This window comes from Ursus maritimus, unplaced genomic scaffold (genome assembly GCF_017311325.1).
Source record: "Ursus maritimus isolate PB19 unplaced genomic scaffold, ASM1731132v1 scaffold_6, whole genome shotgun sequence".
In the NCBI taxonomy this organism is placed as follows: domain Eukaryota; kingdom Metazoa; phylum Chordata; class Mammalia; order Carnivora; family Ursidae; genus Ursus; species Ursus maritimus.
The window spans coordinates 72,111,709-72,120,806 of NW_024426774.1; the positions used below are offsets into that span (position 1 = coordinate 72,111,709).

General features: G+C 41.4%; 1 non-coding gene across 1 annotated transcript; it reads left to right on the forward strand.

The window, feature by feature from the left end:
- Positions 1-5,791: 5,791 nt before the first annotated feature.
- On the forward strand, positions 5,792-5,864 carry TRNAK-CUU. The gene has a single exon. It is a non-coding gene; the product is annotated as a tRNA-Lys (tRNA).
- The last annotated feature ends 3,234 nt before the right edge of the window (positions 5,865-9,098 follow it).

Below are 9,098 nucleotides of genomic sequence, written 5' to 3' on the forward strand. Positions count from 1 at the left end.
CTGAAATTTTCTTGCAGCTAGGGTTCTGTTTTTGAATTAGGTTTTGCCTAACTCGATACACTCATGCAAGATTTGGAACTGAATTGATTGATCTGCAATTTGGAATTGAATTATTCCCCATAGCATCTGAAGAAGAAGAAAATGAATAAGGTCTAAAATAGAAGAACAGAGTTTCCCTCCAAGCTGATCCTCAAGGGATTAGTTTGTCACCCTCAAGTTTGACTGTTCGGATGAACCAGGATCTGCCTACTTCATTCATTAGTCACTCGATGCGTATTTGCTGAATGAAGAAAGAATTAATGATCTCTAGAAAGCTACTAGAGATTTCAAGGACTGAGGTATGCATTAATCCCCACCCCCAAAGAAAAAGAAGGAAAAAGGAAAAAGAAAAGAATATTTCAGTAAGCAGACATTGTCCTGGAGAGCTCAGAATCATCACTTACAATGATGGCCAAGGGGTTGATGGAAGATGTAGGGGTGGATGGTTACTTAACCCTGCACATCCCATCTACAGAGTGTCCTCCAAGTTCTGCCTGGCTGGAGGCATTTTTTTTTTCTATTCCTTTTGGAAGCAAGTTTCTCTCCCCTCAAGTATCCTTCACTTCATCTAGTGTCCAGTTCATTTCTCACTTGCAAGTGTCATGGGAATATCACTCTATAACAACACTTGTGTATTCTCCCAAATTGAGCTCTGTGAAGTCCTTCATTGTTCTCCAGGGAACTCATGCATATCTTCCATTGTGTCACTTCTGACACAGAGAAGAAAAAGAGGACTCTGTTGAGAGTGGTTGACAAGGCCAGGACAATGTGTTCCCAAATCAGACAAGTCAATCTTACAGCTGTTCACAAGGAGCTCTTTGGAAAATGGAATTAATCTAAACACCACCTCAAATTTTATCTGTAGGGAGGCAACAAATATATGAACAAATATATAAATAAATGTTTCAAATGATCACTTACTAACTAGCAGTTAATGAAATGACCACTGACTAACACTGTGCTCACCAAAAATCATGGGAACCAGAAAGGATGGAAGAAAGCAGGAGAATCAGAGTCAGAAGCAATAACTAAGTTAAAACATTTCAACGTGACCGAGCATCTATTTTGTGCTGTTTTCAAGTATATTATCTTGTTTATTTATTTTTTTTGAAAGATTGTATTTATTTACTTGAGAGAGAGAGCACATGCAGAGGGAGCAGTAGGCAGAGGGAGAGGGAGAAGCAGGCCGGTCACGGACCAGGGAGCTGATGCAGGGCTCCATCCCAGGACCCCAGATCATGACCCGAGCTGAAGGCCGACACTTAACTGACTAAGCCACCCAGGTGCCCCAAGCACATTATCTTGTTTAATTCATACCTTGTGAGTTATATATTATCAACCCCATTTTGCAAAGGAGGAAACTTAAGAGTCAGAGGAGTTAAGTAACTTGTCGAGGGTCACACAGCTGGTATCTGAACTAGGATTTGGTCCCAAGCATCTTCATTTCAAGTCATGGGCTCATTTTTAGACTTTGTGCAATTATATGGGCCCCAGAATATGAACAGGTGGAGGGAACCAAGGAAGGAGTTGGAAGAGACACAATGTCCATGAATGGTTTTAGGATGGGTGCCGAGGGGAAAGGTAAATGGATGAGCATTGTTTATCCTGGGAAAGGGAATATCTTATGACTTGTTATCAGACTCTTCACTACAAGGACACAGATGGAAGCTGGACATGCAGAAAACCCCATTAGCCAGGAAGAGTCATATGTATTTCTCAGGAGCCCTTTGATCCTGGAAGAAATTCTCTTCTGTCTAGAGCTCCTGGGAGCCTTCCAGAAACTTGGAGGCAAGGAAGAGCATCAGTTCCTTTACTCCAACTCACCCAGAGCACCTCCATTGTAATCAGTTAGGTACATTAGTTTTCCCCATACAAAATAGTTTGAAAACCAATATGGCGCTGTGCAGCTTTGAATCAAGAGTCTCATCAAGATTTCTGCATTTACTGACATATTCATTCACTTGGTGAGTATTTATTGAGTTCCAATTAAATACTCAGCTGTTTTTAGCCTTATGACTCCTAAAAGAAACCACTTACTATCTCAAGAAGCTTACCATCTTAGAGAAAAGACTAGAAGCACACAAGTCAGTTAAGGAGTAAACCAGAGTAGGAATGATCAAGTGCCCCAGATAATGATAGGAGCTATAAAGACTATATTGTGTATATTTTTTTAAGTAAATGGAACAGCTAAATGGCAAATTTTATTTTATGTATATATATATATATATTTTTTTTTTTTAACACACTGTAAATGGGAACTTAAGTCTTTCATGGGAACTGAGATAGAAATTTTGAATTGGAATCACTGGATGTTCTAAAACCATCATGAACAGTGTCAATCTTAATTTGGAGCCCCATCCCCCATCATATCTAACATATTAAAAGGTACTCACACCTGCACTAAATCCATGTGTGTGTGTTTTGTGTCTGAACCATTTTTTCACAAAACGCTCTTTATACTTTAAACATTTTGCGTTTAAAATTATTTGGATAAAAGTAATTCCTTTAAATCCTAATTGACCACTGTATTCTGGCAAGATGATGCTTACCGAGGAATTTTGGGAAGGGGCAAAATATAATTTACAAATATATTTTTTATGAATACTGAAAATAATAATGAAAAGGGATAAAAATATGGTATATTATAGATATTTTATCTCACAAATATTCATTTGGATTTTGTAGTTTTCTTTTAGAATCAACAGCCAATAAATACCTTTTACATATGATTGCTAAAAGGAAAACATGTAGACTGTTGGATTGTATTCAGGAGTCCATGAGTAAAAATGACCTGGATTTCGTATAGAGAACAAAAGTAAGAGCAAAGCTCTAGTAAGTGTATATAGACTATGAGATGGAAGGTTCTTCTACTCACTGTTGCTTCCTCCGTGGAGAATCACACAAAACATAAAAGCACAAGTATAAAAGGTACTGCTTTCCATCAGAATTGGGCCTTCCCCACATGTTGTTGGAATTATTCGGGTGTGGTGATACTCAGAGGCCGGGGAATGGACTTGGTGGCCACTGGGGAGTCCTGCAATGATTGGGTGCCCATCAGCGAGGACACCAATGAAGGACTTCATGCACACTACTTGGCCATTACCAAACAGCCTATAGTTCCTCGCAAAGTGATGGGCGACCCCTCTCCCCACACTGGTCCCTCAACTCTCCACCCGTTTCAGGATGTGCAAATCAAACGAAAATCTTCTTCTTCTTTTTTTTTTTTTTAAAGATTTTATTTATTTATTCGACAGAGATAGACACAGCCAGCGAGAGAGGGAACACAAGCAGGGGGAGTAGGAGAGGAAGAAGCAGGCTCATAGCGGAGGAGCCTGATGTGGGGCTCGATCCCACAACACCGGGATCACGCCCTGAGCTGAAGGCAGATGTTTAACCACTGTGCCACCCAGGCGCCCCTCAAACGAAAATCTTCTAAACACCGAATTTCAGATGTACATCCGTAGTGCTCACCAGCTGAAATATTTTATATTTAAAATTAAATATGTAATGTATTTAAATATTTAAAAATATATTTAAAATTTTACATTAAAATATCTCACCAGAATGAATGCCTTTTACTAATCTCTTGCACACCCTCGGGAAGGCAATGTGGCTGTTCCCCATCAGGACAGCACGGTGGATTCTCACAATCCTTTGCCCGTACCACAGGCAGGGAGGGACAAGGAGAGAGGGAGAACGTGGGCTCCGCCCCTGAGGTTCGAGGCCACTGGGTGGCCGGGCTGCACTGGGTTTGTGGGCAGGAAGCAAGATGATGTGGGAGGATTCAGGAAAGAAGGCTAGGGCACGGTTCTACCCCGAGGGGGCTGTATTTAGTTGGGGAGACACATGCCCTGATGGAACACAACCACCAAGAGGTAGAAGGAAGTCTTGGATCGTGTGATAGCCACAGCGATTCAGGGAGGGGGGCATGGAGTCTCCAAAGACATCGCGGGGATTGCACGAGGCGGCGCTTGCCCCCTGTCCCCACGGGCATGCTCAAGGCTGTTTATCTACCCTGTGGAATCGCTCAGCTTTTTCCAAGTTTCTATCGCGTTAAAGACGCTTTGCACTCTTCCCCCTCCCAGAAATATTGGCAAGCCTCTGTAGTCATTTGTGTTTCTTTACATTATCAAGGCCAGAGGTATAGCTTCTTTGATAGATAATGGCCCTCAGTTAAGACTAGCAAAAGCTATTTTGCTTGCTGTATTAGCGCCCTATTTTAGAATAATCCTATTCCCCTGATTCTTTAGTATTTACAATTTTTGTAAGTACCGATTATATTTTCTAAGTCAAAGTGGGATAAAATTAGTGCATTGTATCCTGTTGTTGCAGCTTTCTGGAGTAGTCAGTCTTACATATTTGAACAATACCACCCCGGTGTAATTTTAAAAGGTAAGAGCTTGATTCTTTAAAAAACACTTAGACGGGCAGTGTGAGCTCTCTGAGGACCCTCACATTAGGAGTGTTTTACATATATCACACAAAAGGAAAATGCGTTCCGAAGGGACTGAGGCTCATCGGAGCTGAGGGCTGAACTTGCTGAATTGTGAAATGGACCCTTCTCTGCCAGCTACACACCGTCAGCCAGGCGACATTTGAGGCCGTCTTCTCTTAATGGGCTTGCGGCTTGGGGAGCAACTGGTGAGAATGCAGGAAGTCCCTGTCAACTTCGGAGCGGCCCTCCTGGGCTTTGGACCTCACTGCTTTGGACGATCTGAAACTCCTGAAATAAGGAATTAGTGACACACAGGGAGCCCTGGCTTTAAGGGTGCTGACAGTTGAGTAGGGTTGAGTAGGGGGAGAGATGAGTATGAGCTGGACTAGTCCAAGAAGGCTTCCTGGAGGAGGAGTGGGACTTTAGCAGAGCCAGGGAAGGTCACTAGGATTAGGTGGGCAGAGCAGAGGACGGAGACAAAACTTGACCATGGGCTTTGATCCCAAGGATGGCCTTCACTTGGCTGTGAGAGACCATCGCCTTGGATGGTCTTAGCTGCCAGCCCCTTGCCTCTTACACCGCGCCGGTGACTTTGCAGAGTGTTCATCTGTGGTCATAGACTCTGCTCTGCCCTCTTTTTGAAATCTTAAATTAAAATAAAAATAAATAAATACATGAATAGAGGAAAATATAACAAATGCCCATGTCATTTCAAACTGGAGAATATTATATCATGTGTCTTTAGATTTTTTTTTTTTTTTTTTTTTTTACTTTAGTAAAACAATTGACCTGGTTGGGGTCAGGCTGTAAGTTCTAATCAGCTTTCCATGGGTTGTGGTTTCCACAGTCAGTTCCAGTTTTACTTTATCTTATTTTACTTTACTTTTTTTTTTTTTTAAGAGCGGGAGAGCAGGGGAGAGGAGCAGAGGGAGAGGGAGGGAGAAAATCAAGCAGGCTCCACACCCAGCCTGGAGCCCAACACGGGGCTTGATCTCATGATCCTGAGATAGTGACCTGAGCTGATATCAAGATGGGGCACTTAACCCGCTGAGCCTGCCAGGTGTCCCTATTTAGATCTTTTTATAATGAAATGACTTTTACAAATAACATATTCTCCTATGTCCCACTCCAGTCCCATCCTCCCCATCGGCAGCCACTATAATGAATTCAGTTTATATACAGTTCATGTCTTTATACTTTTCAAGTGTGTGTGTGTGTGTATTGTGTTGACCTCTTCAAAGATTATTTCCCTTTATTTTTCTTTAATCAGAAAGTGGGTGCTTCAAGTATCAGGCACTAAAATGGGGAACTTGGGGCGCCTGGCTGGCTCAGTCGGTAGAGCATGAGACTCTTGATCTCAGGGTCATGAGTTCAAGCCCCACGTTGGGTGTGGAGTCTACTTAAAAAAAAAAAAAGACTCCATGAAAAAATAAAATAAAATGTTGAATTGGCTGAGTGGAGGTTGGAGGACAGAGGGGACTGGGAAGTTGAAGGCCCTTGATTCATAACCAGTGCCCCCCATTGTTCCTTCCGAAATAGATCACATGCCTACTGGAGCTGTAGTATTAGGAAGAAATTCAGGATCTTGGTGTGTTAACTACTTCTTACGGCTTTTGGCAAAATTTTACAAGAGACAGATGACTAAAGGCATCCTAACACAGAGAAAGGAGGGAGACTGAGCAAGAGAAGCATCGGTGTCTTGCCATCCCCCGGGTCCTCTCCTGATAATCTGGACCAGAGCGCTCAGGACAGTTTAGAATTGCTTAAGACAGAGGCCAGTGGATTGAAGGGCAGGGACTGGGGTTTCTGTTACTTGCATTCAAAAGATCCTAACTGACAGGGTATTCATAAGTAACTGTGTATGTTATTATATACAGGTAGACACGAAAAATATACTGCTCTATGTTCTTGTAAATTCACTTAAATGAAACCATACAGTTTATAATGTTACATAAGTCTTTTTTGCCTCTACATTGTTTCTAGATCTATCCATGGTGACACCTTGAAGTACAGTCCATCCGTTTTAACCCCTTGATAGTAGTTTGTAGAATAAATGTTGCATAATTTATTTATTCCTTTTTCTACAAATGGACATTTGGATTGTTTCCAGTTTTTTTTTTTTTAAGATTTTATTTATTTATTTGACAGAGATAGAGACAGCCAGCGAGAGAGGGAACACAAGCAGGGGGAGTGGGAGAGGAAGAAGCAGGCTCCTAGCGGAGGAGCCTGATGTGGGGCTTGATCCCATAACGCCGGGATCACGCCCTGAGCCGAAGGCAGACGCCCAACCGCTGTGCCACCCAGGCGCCCCTGTTTCCAGTTTTTTGCTATTCTAGTGCTGGAATGAACATTCTTGTAATATTTCCTTGAATACACGCGTAGGTGTTTTTCTACAGTATTTAACTAAAGGCAGGTGGACCCAGGCACAGGATCTGCACATCTCACATTTTGCTGGACGGTGCCAAGTCGATCTCCAAAATGGTTATGCCAGTTTGCATTCCCACCAGCATTGTGCAAGAGTTCTTATTCCCCCATATCCTTTCAACAATCAGAATTTATTTTCTGCTAATCTGATGTGCGTGAAATCATCTCTCATTGTGATTTTAATTAGCACTCCTTGATTACACTTCAGCTGAACCTTTTAAAATGTGTTTTAGGCTATTCAGGTTTCTTCTTACGTGAATCACGCATTTTTCTATTTGTTTGTTTGTAGTTCTTTATTCTAAACAGTAATCTTTTGATTGTTATATATGATGTAAATATCTTTTCCCGGTATACTGCTAGGCTATTCATTTTGTTTATGATGTCTTTTGTTCATAAAGTTTTCCATTTGGATGTCACATTTTTTCAGCATCTTCCTATATGCTTGTCACGTGTGTGTTCTGTGTGCGTGTGTGTCTTTAAGAAAAATCATACCTTACCTTGTGGTCGTAATGCATTTGCCTTTATTTTCTTCAGATAGATTTAAAGTTTTTATTCTTTAATTGATCGAGTTTATTTTTTTTTAAAGATTTTATTTTTATGTAATCTCTACACCCAACATGCAGCTCGAACTTACAACCCCAAGATCAAAAGTTGCATGCTCCACTGATGGAGCCACAGGAGCCCCAATCAACTTCATTTTTAAAAGCAGTTTCAGGGGCACCTGGGTGGTTCAGTCGTTAAGCGTCTGCCTTCGGCTCAGGACGTGATCCCAGAGTCCTGGGATCGAGTCCCACATCAGGCTTCCTGCTCCACTGGGAGCCTGCTTCTTCCTCTTCCACTCCCCCTACTTGTGTTCCCTCTCTCTCTGGCTCTCTCTCTGATTAAAAAAAAAAAATCTTAAAAGCAGTTTCAGGATCACAGCAAAATTGAGCAGAAAGTACATTGAGTTTCCATATACTCCATATCCCCACACATGCACAGCCTCCCACTATCAACATCCAGCACCAGAGTGGTACATTTGTTACAAATGATGAACCTAAGGGTGCCTGGGTGGCTCAGTGGGTTAAGCGTCTGTCTTCAGCTCCGGTCATGATCCCAGGGTCCTGGGATCAAGCCCCAAGACAGGCTCCCTGCTCAGCGGGGAGGCCGCTTCTCCTTCTCCCTCTGCTCCACCACTACCCCGCCCCCCAGTTGTGCTCTCTCTCTCAAATAAAATCTTAAAAAACAACAACAACAACAACAGATGATAAACCTACCGTTGGCACATCATTATCATGCAAAGTTCATAGTTTACATTAGGGTTCCCTCAGTGTTGTCCATTTTATGGGATTTGACAAATGTATAATTAATATATCTAGCACTGTAGGATTGCAACGACTCTTTTCACTGCTCTGAAAATCCTCTGTGCTGGGCCTCTTCATCCCTCTCTCTTTGATAACCTCAGGTAACCACTCATCCTTCTCACTGTCTCCAGTTTTGCCTTTTCCAGAATGTCATATAGTTGGACTCAAACAGTATGTAGCCTTTTCATATTGGCTTCTTTTACTTAGTAATTTGCATATAAGGTTCCTCCATGTCTTTTCATGGCTTGACAGCTCATTTCTTTTTAGTGCTAAATGTTTCATTGTCTGGATGTACCGGTTTATTTATTCACTCCTCAACTGAAGGACATCTCTGTTACTTCCAAGTTTTGGCAGGTATGAATAAAGCTGCTGTAAACATCCTTGTGCAGGATTTTGCATAGACATAAATTTTCAGTTCATTTGGGCAAATATTAAGGATCAGGCTTGCTGGATCACACGGTTAAAATATATATATTTTTTAACAAAACACCAAACTGTCTTCCCAAATAGCTGTACCATTTTGCATTCCCACCAACAATGAATGAGAATTTTAGTTGTTCCATATTCTTGTCAGCATTTGGTGTTGTCAGAGTTTGGATTTTAGCCATTACTAATAGGTATGTAGTGGTATCTCACTGTTGTTTTAATTTTCAATTCCCTAGTGACATATGACATTGAACATATTTTCATATGCTTTCTTGTCATCTGTATATCTTCTTTGGTGAGGTGTTTGTTCAGGTCTTTTGCCAATTTTCAAATTGGATTGTTCTTTTTTATATTGCTGAGTGTTAGGAATTCTTTGTATATGTTGGATAACAGTCCTTCATCAAATGTATATTTTGCAAATATTTTCTCTC